Below are 11,250 nucleotides of genomic sequence, written 5' to 3' on the forward strand. Positions count from 1 at the left end.
AGGTATAGGTTATTGTGGTCCAGCAATGTTAAGAATTTGCCAATCAGGATGGAATATGAAAAATCAGACGGATCCAGCATCCAGGTAATCGTGCATCCCTAATAATTATGTCTGCCTCCAGCTGGTGGTGCTATAAAAGGCAGATTTGTAAAAATGCAGGGCTAAGGTTTTTCCTTGGCCTCTAGGGAGTGCGCATACAAGGCTTACACAGATCGCTGAGATCGGTGCAGTGATAGATAAAAATATGAATCAGCCTTAGCCTGTTATAGCGCCACCATGAGACTGATTTGAAAATGTTTAAGTGGCATTTCTTCCTCGGCAGATAAATATTTGGGGCAGAGTTTCAGCTCTGGCATCCAGGGAGTGTGTGGGTTCAGTTCCTCTGCCATCAAGCCAACGAACGGTGCAAGAGAATAGCTCATCACAGACGGAAGGACACATGGACACACACACATGGACGTCGGACGGACGGACGGACAGGGTGCAAAACATAGTCTCTGCCATGCCTTTTGTCCTGGCGGAGACAATAAAATAAACTTAATCGTAACATATACTGCATAGATTGGTGAGGAAGAAAGAAAGCGAGCTAGGGAGTAGGGACTACAGTCAGTGCTTTGGGCAACAGCTCTAACAGCAACAAAGAAAGAAATCGAGAGAGCCAAAAAGCAAACGTCCCAGCTGCAAGTACAGAACATTATGCCCTTGCTCGTCTCTCTTTTTGCCAATTTCTCTCTCTGTGCCTCTCACTCAGTCTCTCCATCCCTCATCTCTTCTTTTCTCTTACCCGCCAATAATTTCTATCTCACTCCAGCAGAAGAGAGCGAAGAGAGTGAGAATGAATGAATGGGGAATGAATGGATGGAACAGATCAGGGATGAATGGGAAGATGAAGTCACAGTGAGAGTCGGGAAGGAATACAGTGGAAGTGGCTATGTGTTGTGCAGCTTGTTTAGAGTAGCCTACTTCAACTCTTAACGAGCTTACACTTAAGACGGAGGGTGGAGGTTGGAGGTGAGATTTATTGCAGATGAATTGATTACAGTATGGAGCTGGGATTGAGTGAATGGACAGAGAAGTGACTGACAGTATGATAACAGAATGATAACAGAATGATGACGGTACGAGGAGGAGACAGTGGAGGAGCTTTGGCGTGGGCCCCCTGGGGACGGACCAGAGCCTCGGTTCGGATCCTGCCTGGCGGAGGCAGGGGGGGCTCTTGAGCCTGCCCCCCTGGGGCCGACCTGGTGGAGCCTGCTGCTGGGCGGTCGTCGGGGAGGTGGCGGGTACCTGAACGGAAGCACAGATGAGCGAGGGGAAGTGAGGACCGTTTATAAAGGGGTGCGGACAAGGTAACGCAGATCTGATTGGAGCAGACGGATGATGGAGCATTACAGCTCTAAGTTGAACTAACGTTAACAACTAAAACTTCAACTCTTAACGAGCTTACACTTAAGACGGAGGGTGGAGGTTGGAGGTGAGATTTATTGCAGATGAATTGATTACAGTATGGAGCTGGGATTGAGTGAATGGACAGAGAAGTGACTGACAGTATGATAACAGAATGATAACAGAATGATGACGGTACGAGGAGGAGACAGTGGAGGAGCTTTGGCGTGGGCCCCCTGGGGACGGACCAGAGCCTCGGTTCGGATCCTGCCTGGCGGAGGCAGGGGGGGCTCTTGAGCCTGCCCCCCAAAAGGAATTAAATAGTGCGCGCCTGGAGGAATGGTGCAAACGTCTGGAGGAAGGAGTAAATTAAGGTTTACCTGGAAGGGACTATACAAACGATGTTGGAGAGATTCCCTCGACGAGCCGGGGCCTTTAGCGAGAAGGGATCCGTGGGAGAGTCAGGAAGGCCCCGCGCCATTGGAGCCTCACGACGGCTGGTGCCGCCGACATGGGAGCCTTTGCGGAAGGGGCTTGTGGGAGAATGGTTAGTAGGTATGGTTGGTAGGCGAACAGCCCGATGGTTAGCGAGCCTCTGGATGGTTGGCCGGAAATCGTTTGCCGGCGGAGTCTGTTTGGGATGAGAGTAAGGTTGGTTAGCATGGCATGAATGAAATGTGAATGGAATGATTGTTTAGCAGGCGTCCTCTCGACAGAGGGCAGTGAGTGAGAATTTGATTAGCAGGCGTCCTCTCGACAGAGGGCAGTGAGTGAGAATTTGATTCGCCTGGCGGGACAGGGAGACTCCCGACGGAGGAGGCCTGCGTGGCCGGAGGACGGGTCGACCGTCGTTTTGGAGGAAGTGAGTGGGCGTCCTGGAGAGGGAGAACATGTTTAGAAGTGGGCAGAGGAGGAGGTACCCGCCACCCGACACATCCACCAGTCAATGTAGGTACCGCGCTGGAAGACACCATGGACTTCTGGGCATCGAGCACGGAGGCGGAGGAAGGTCTGACGTAGGAGGAGAAGGCGGAGGACGACCAGTGGCCCGAGGCTTGCAGGATCAGGACGGAGACGCCGCTGGCAGCAGCGGTGGTGGCGGCTCCGATTCTCAGGGAGTGGCTGGAGTATAGCGGTCAGGAGGGAGACCACATCTTAGGAGCAGCGAGCGGAGATGGGAGGCGAACTCTCTACGACGACCTCAGACGAGCCCTCCAACGACGACTCCGGTCATCTCGGTCCTTCGTACATCTGGCCAGCTCCTTTGTGCTTCCGCACCGGTATCTTTCTTTAGTGCGTCTGCCTAGGAAGGTGTGGGACGTCCTCTCGATCGACGCCCAGCGTTGGTTCCCGCGGTGCGGCCTTGGCCGGGAGTTCTCGATGGCGGTGGCAGTGACCAGCTAGTCTCCTCACTGCTATCTTCTCTGTTATACTTGGTAATGGCCCGTACGGATGCTCGTTGGTGATGTGCTCATCCTGGTTGATGTCAAGTACCACGGAGACATCCTGGTGCAGCACCCGTCCAGGGATTTCCGTGGGGCGGAAGTGTCCGGCATTCACGGCCGAGGAGGAGGACGGTCTCCGCAGTAGCAGGGAAGAAACTGGTCTTAACGTGGAGGGGGAGGAGCACGGAGGAGAGGTACCTGACCACGGTGCCGGACTAGTAGACGCCATGGATCTCTGGGCATCGAGCGAAAACTGGGCGTCGTGATGTTTGACGAACGCGGCAGACCCGAGGGGAAAGGTTTGACGAACATAGGTTCTTGGGCTATGGCTGACGCAGTGGACGTGGAACCGAAATTATTAATAGTGATATGGCCGACTGCGGGAAACTATTCCGCTTGGAATTCCCCCCCAAAACTGAAGTGGGAGCGTAGCACGGTGGCCTGAGCTCTCCGAGCAACGGAGGCTGTGAATAGGTTATGGCTTAATCCATTTAGGCCTAAGGCGGATTCTAAAAACGCCTCTGAATCCTGACCTAAGGTTTCTGAAAAACTTCAAATATTTATAAAGCAGCATCGAAATTTTACATTTGAATACTGTACGTACTGTATGGGTTCCCGGCCTGAGGGGGTAAGATACCGATAGGGGTTCCCGCCCGGAAATGGGTTGAGGTGAGTGGTTTGAGACGTTGAGTGGGTGGTTACCTATGAGTTTAGACATTACGGCGCAGTTGAGACGTTGCGGTGCGTGGCTGTCGAGCTTAGCTGGTGCAGTGCATGGCTGCCAGAGAGTTTAGCTGTTGCAGTGCGTGGCTGCCGACTGAGTTTAGCTGTTGCAGTGCATGGCTGCCGACTGAGTTTAGCTGTCGCGGTGCGTGGCTGCCGGCTGGGTTTGGCTGCTGCAGTGCGTGGCTGCTGATGGGATTAGGCTGCGTTGGATGGCTGACGAGTTCAGCTCGGTGGGGGTCCGTGTTGAGGCCTAGCCGGGAACCTGGCCTTCCAGGCATGCGTGAACAGTGCTCGTTTCCCTGATGATCGCCGAGCAGGTAGCTGGACAGGAGGGGCACAAGCATGGAGTTAGTATGGTCGGACCGACGTGGCAGTTGGAGTGAGAGTAGAATATTAAGACTTAATTGACGGGAGAAACAATGCAGTTGACGGGTGAGTAACAGAGAAAATCTTAATTAGGTACGGCTCGGTGAGCACGGTCTCGCCATCGAGAAGGTCGACATAGGCGGAATCCTGAGAGAAGACAGACTATGCGCCCACTGCGCGTGAATGAAGTGGAAAGCGAGCTACGCTTTCTAACCATGTGTTGAACCGAGACATCAGAGACACGTACTTCCCACGGATTACAACTGGAGATTGAGAACGTGACCCGTGGCGAAAAACTCCCATATCTGCTGGGCGAGGTACGACAATGTGCAAACGCGGCAGCAGATTTGAGATTTGCTGTGAAAGGAGAGGAATACCAGATGGAACACGGCCGCCCTGAAGACAAGCCATTTGTGTGTTTGCACTATACCTGCGTCGAGTTAGCGTGACTGACGCGTGCTCAAGTTAACTAGGTGGTGAAAGGTCAAGTGAACGAGCGGTGCCGGCATGAACATTAAATGCCGTGAATGATAGGAACAGAGTGGCGTAAAGAGGGACAATATGGCAAGCATTTTCCCTTCATTGACAATGTAATAATGGAGCGTTCTTGAGGGTCTAACGTCGATCAGGGGGTTAGACATGGAATGAAAACCCGGGAATAAACCACGCAAAATGTGACTTTATTGAGCTGATAGTGGGAGCTCCGACCTGTAAAGCTCACGGCTTGTAGATCAGCTATTTGAACGTGTTCACACTGACACACGCCTCTCTTTTCTCTCTTCTTCTCCTCTTTTTACTTTGTTTCTTTTCCTCCTCCTTCTCTTTTTTCTCTTTCTCCCTTTCTCTCTTCTCTCTTTTTCTTTTTCCTACGATTACGCTCAACATCTCATCACGATCCGCATGATTGAAGAAAGAATCTGGAGCACTAGTAGATTGCCAGGGCATGAATGAATGGGGCACCGAGTTGCCATGTTGGAGGAGACAAGCGCCAGGTCCGCAAAAACAAGTCACGAAAACTAACTTGAATCATTATGAAAACGATCCGACAGCGTCAGATAATTTACCAACATGTAACACTGAGGGTGCTTCGAATGAACCGTGGGTTTAAACAACGGCGTCCACCTGGTAAGTGATTAAATAAAACAAGCCTGAGACGCTTATAATGAGCGGACGTGGCAACCTGACGGCACCGGACATGCTCAGAGTAGTCTAGGAGTCTAAGATACGATAGTGGTGACGCTAGTGTAGCGCCGGCCGCAGCTAGAAGAAAATGCAGGCTTTAGACTCTCTTTATAAGGATAGATGACGAGGAGTTTATCATTGGAACGCCACCGGTCGCTCCGTTTATTATTATTCCATCCAACAGCTCATCACAGCCAACACTGGCGCATCACAACACTGCGTCATCAAAGCACGCCAGCCTTCAGGCAAAAGCAAACGATCCTCGAGCCTACACTAGTGTTGACTCTCGTGGCAACAATGGAATGCGGAAGTGTCAAGGAAATTGGGGTGGTTAAACATAGAAAACACATCAGGGCAGCTATGTTTAAAACAACAGCTGTTACTATTTGCCTGAAGGCAGTTATTCTGCTTTGTTGTGACACAGCTGTTGTTTACTGTCTATTATAGAACCTTTATTATCTTAGACCTGCGTTTGACTTCTCCACCTGTTAAATCAGTGTTGCCTTAAGACGTTTCCCTTGGTTAGGGGTAGGGGAGGTGGAGACTAAGGTCAGTATATGAAGGCTCTCGCTCTAATGTATGTTGTGACACACGGCTGGTTTTTCCATACATGTCATCCTGTACTACTGGTATACATTGACTGTAAGTGTGTGTTTCCTTGCGGTACCTCAATTATATCACTCAAGCTTTAAAACATTTCCTGCCTCAATTGATTTGTCTCTTCTCTTTACATGATTGAGTTCCCAATACAGATTTGCATGGACATTTTGGAGGTCCTACCGAGATGATTCCGGATTGCTGACTTGCTGACTGTGGAAGGAGTTTGGCTACGTGGAGAAGGGTGCCCCTTGGCCAGGCGGTTTTTAGGAAATCGAGGTGAGCATTGTGCGCCCTTTGTGGGGAAAACCTGGCAGCCTTCTCTGTTTAGCCAAAATTTCTGTGGTACATTGTCTTGTAGAAGTGCAGTCTGTTTCGGGAATTTGTGGGAGACAATTTGTTGGGTTCGTTAGTGTTTTGAAGGTTTGGTGATACTTTGTTTGTGTTGTATTGTGTTGTTGTAGGCCGTCCACAAAACGAAGGGGAGAATACATGTGTATTGCTCCTTAAAAGTGACAGAGGGGTATTCATTGCCTGCTGCTGGTCAAAATAGGTTGGGTGACTGTTTAAATGGTATTCCCAGACCTTGGGTGGATGGTCTGACAAAAGGGAGATGAGAATCTTGCCTTCGTAGCTACTACAAGAAAAGGGGAGTTGATCTCTGCCTTATGGATCCTTTGCTAAAAAAGCATAAAAACAAAGCGCTAATTTTTTTTTTAGAGAGAAACGTACGTGAGTGAATGGTTTGTCTGTGACAACGGATTAAGTCCTGAGTGTTGACATTGTGTGGTCTGCCTGTGTGTGTGTGTGTATGTATGAAGGCAGGCAGTGTGAGAGAAAAAAAAATAGAACAGAGAAGAAAGGAAAAGTGAGTGTGAGAGAGTGGTGTAATTGCATTTTTACCTAGACATTATATCGGGTGTGATGAAATTATAAAATATCCTATTATAGATATTGGTTCTGTGTCATATGTGGAGTCAAAGTAATATTGACGAAAAAGTGTGCCTCTAATAGTTAGATCTATTAACTACATTATAAATTTATTTTATATGTAGGGACAAAGTATTCTTTATGAAAAAGTGACTACGGAAATACTTCATATGGTCAGTTTGAGTGTCTGGATTAGGTTATTTTATTTTTCTTTCTCCTTTTATTTGTTTGTTGTGTGAGAATGGGTTCTGCTAACTCAAGAAAAGGGGCCCCGACTACTGGCCCTGCTAAGATTATGTGTGAGAAGTTTGGGGTTAAATCGGTTGAATTTCTGCCAAAGTGGCACAAGGAGTTAGGATTTCCTCAAAATGGGAGTTTCAGTAACGCATTACTCCGTTCCCTGAGAAAGAACATGGCACAGAAATATGAAGCAAAAATTGAAAAAGGGAAAATATCTGCTTCTGCTGAATTGAATGCCAAATGGGCCAAGCAGTTGACCATTCTTAAACAGTGGGAGAATGAGGCTATTTCAAGAAAGCGTGTTGAAGTAATGACTACGAATGTGAAAGCTTTTGTTGCTTTGAGCGCTGATGAGGCACTCATCAGCATTCAAAATGTGTGGCCTAAGGCCCTTGTCGATGGAATAACGGGGACAGATCACTATACAACCCCATTCTGTGATTATGTGACGGATTTCGATCCAACATTTCCACAGAATGGGTCGTTCGATAAAGCTCATAATTTGTTGTTGAGAGAACTAATTACTCCACCCCACACATCGGGACCATCCAATTGGGATTATGCATATATGCGAGAGTGTGTCGGAGTCTGGGATATTATTGGTCGAAAGGTTAATCATACGAATGGAATTATTAAATCTCGTCCAAAAGTTACTATGGTTTCTGTCCATACTGTGGATGACCTGTTAGATTGTCCCCCGGCCCCACAGCAGGTTGTGCTTGTTCCCGTGCCAGCAATCCCACTTGCACCGGCACTCCCTGCTGTGCCCCTTGGTGACATCCCTGTGGGGGGGTCATTGAGACAAGCACCGGCTGGGAGTATACAATCTCCTCAGCTGCTGCCCCAAGCCTCAGGGGGGGGTCAGCCGGGGTCACCTCCTCAGTATGGAGAGATATGGTCTGAGCTTGTTGGAAGCCAGGAGGATAAATATACATCTCCAATTAGCACTCCACGTGGGGGTGCTCCGATTTATTCAAGAGGATTCTATTCCCCTAGCGGGTCTTCCAGTGTGACTAGATCTGGCCTCCCATACCAGCCCACTATGGAGAGCAGTTTCTCTGCACCCATGATTGAGTGTCCGAATGGTGCTGGAGGCATCCAGAGGGTTTATAGGCCATGGAAGGTGACTGAATTACAGGCAATAATTGGCTCATTGCCAGACCCAAAAAACAATGGGAAAACATTTGCAAATGCTTTAAGGAAAATGGTGTTGCAATGCAGCCCTACAGCAGGAGAGCTAGAACATGTTTGCATTACTAAAATGGGGTTGCTGTGGGCTGAGGTTAAGCCAGCCAATTGGGTGTCAACTGTAGAATGGTCAGTCGACGCAGTATCTGCATATCAGGTACAGCTAGCCGATCTGATAACTGCGTTTGAGACTAAGTTCAAACCGGTTATAAACATGACAATGGTTAACTCATGTGCACAGAAAGCAGGGGAAGCATTTGATTGTTATTTTGCTAGGAAGTTGCCTATTTTCAATTCACACAGTGGCAATGAACAACCCACTGACACCACAGCTGATTCTCCGTGGGAGAGACAGTTTGTGCAGACCCTGGTGGATGGATTGCTGCCTGAAGTAAAGACAATTTTTGTGAGACATTGTGTTGGCTGGCAGAGCGCCAGATTGGATGAGGTGAAAAAGTACTGTGTCCATGCTGATGCAGTAATCCAAGAGGAGAAGAGCCTGCAGGTAAAAAAATCTAAAGCCACTTCTGAGAGGCTTCAAATGGCACAGTTGGACTATTATGCTCCAGAATCCAGAGGCAGGTCAGCCAATAGGGCTCGATCTGCTAGTCGTGGCCGCGGCAGAGGGAGAGGAAGAGGCAGAGGTGGTTATAGGTACAATGATGGCTTATGTTGGACTTGCCATAAACCAGGCCACCAGGCAAAGGACTGTACTGTTGAAGTCTACGAGGAAGAATATGAGCAAACAAGAACGCGTCCTCCAGCTTCGCATGTGTCTGTGACGCAGCCGCAGCAAGATTGACTAGGCTCCCCAACTGACAATGACATATTACAGGGGCCGAGTGAGCATGTGCAAGTTGGCACAAGCGGTCCTGACAAAGGTGATATTTTTTATCTTTCACCTCGCTATTTGAAATACAAGTCTACTGATCTGCCATTATTCAAGATAACTGTCCATGGGGTTGTGTATGACATGTTGGCAGACACAGGAGCCACGGATTCATCACTAAGGACAATGTCTGATGGGTTCCGATTGTCAGAAAGGGAAAAGACTTGTGTGGGGGTAACTGGCACGCCGCTCACATGTAAAATGACTCAGCCTTGTCCCGTGACATGTGAAGATTTTGGGATTTCAGATTTGCAGCATTCATTTGTCATAGTCCCGGAGTGTCCTGTGAATTTAGCAGGCAGAGACCTGCTATGTGCACTGGGTTTAACCATTGTCTGTACTGAAAAGGGATTGGTTTTGAAGAAATCGGATTTGATTGATAATTTATCGACCAGTATGTTATCACATTCTCCGACAACGCCAGTTTATTCATACTGTTGGAAAGTTGATGTATCTCCAGTTACTCAGAAATTACATGATTTTGTAAAAAGTCACGGTACTGCGAACCTTGTGAAAAATGATCTCCGCACTTACGAGTGTGTAGCTCATGAGTCACAGGATGTCATGAGTGAGCAGTTTGAGAATGTATGGAATGAACAGCATGAAAATGAGCAATTATGTGGTAAAAGTGTCTTGGTCACAGGGGAGTTTATTGTTTTATTGGTGGAGTTGACTGAAAAGCAGAACGAAATGTATGGCCGGGCAGGTGTCCCTCACATTGTGTTGGCAAAATCACCTACGTTCTCCCAGCAGGAGATTGACATGTTGTTACAGGAGCCAGAGGGTGTGGGGGAGGCAGGCCACCATCCATTCCATTGCTTGTTGACTGTCCATAAAGTGGTAAGATTAGAATCAGACCCATTTGCTTCCAGTATCACACACACGTTTGTGTGCAAAGATAAGGAAATGCATCCCGCTCTAAAAGGGGTTCCAAAGGAATTGTGGGCCACTCATAAATATGATGTGGGTCTAATAAAAGATGCCACCCCATTAGTGGTTATTCCTAAGTCTGATTACAGGCCCAATAAGAAACAATATCCGCTTCGACCTGATGCTGAAATCGGAATGACACCCATTATTGAGCAACTCCTAACGGATCAAATTATAGTTCCAGCCCCAACTTCTCCAGTAAATAGTCCCCTCTTACCGGTGAAAAAGGCCGATGGCCGTACATGGAGGCCTGTACATGATTTGCGTGCAATAAATGAAGCTGTGTTTGCCCGAGCATCTGTAGTACCAAATCCAGTAACTATTTTGAATGTTATTCCCAGTGATTCGTGCTGGTTTAGTGTAGTGGATTTGAGTAACGCATTTTTTAGCGTGCCTGTTGAACCAGCATCTCAATTTTGGTTCACATTTACTTTTAAAGGGAAAAAGTATAAATGGACTCGTCTTCCACAGGGTTTCACAGAGAGCCCGTCAGTGTTCACTGCGGCATTGCAGGAAAGTTTAGCAGGGTTTGTATTCCCTGGCAGCAGTATATTAATTTCCTTTGTGGATGATATCCTAATTTGCTCTCCATCTGAGGAGGTCTGCATTTTAGATACGAATGCCTTGTTGAAATATCTTGCATCGCAAGGGCATAAGGCATCATTGGATAAAGCCCAGCTCGTGCAAGAAGAAGTGCGATATTTGGGTCATACAATTTCAAAAAATAGCCGGGCTATAAGTAATGATAGAATACAAGCAGTATTGTCAATACCTAAACCTGTGACTAAAAGGCAGCTCCTTGGGTTTTTGGGATGTACTGGATTTTGTAGACAATGGATATGTGAGTATGCAAGGTTAGCTCAGCCATTGTCTGACATAGTGCATGGGACTGGACTGGCTGCAAATGACTGTTTGACTTGGACCCCTGAGGGTATGGAATCCTTTAGAAAATTAAAGGAGGCTCTAGCCTCAGCCCCTGCATTGGGTATTCCTGATTTGACGAAAGAATTCACTTTAGCAGTTGATGTGAAAGATGGATTCTATAGTGCTGTATTGTTACAGCGACATGGTGACAGATTGAAACCAGTTGCATATTATTCAAAGCAGCTGTCAGCCGTGGTGAGAGGTCTACCTTTGTGTGCCAGGGCGGTGGCTGCAACAGCGGTGGCTGTGCAGGCTTCTTCATCTGTGGTGGCGTATAGACAACTGACTGTCTTGGTACCACATGCAGTAGCTGCTATTCTGTTGCAAGCTAAAACTGCTCATCTAACTCCAGCTTCCACTTTGCATTACTATAACATTTTGAGTTTACCAAATGTTATTCTGAAAAGGTGTAATGTATTGAACCCTGCTACTTTTCTTCCTACGGAG

This window comes from Protomyctophum parallelum, assembly GCF_964188405.1.
Source record: "Protomyctophum parallelum genome assembly, chromosome: 20".
Taxonomy (NCBI): Eukaryota; Metazoa; Chordata; class Actinopteri; order Myctophiformes; family Myctophidae; genus Protomyctophum; species Protomyctophum parallelum.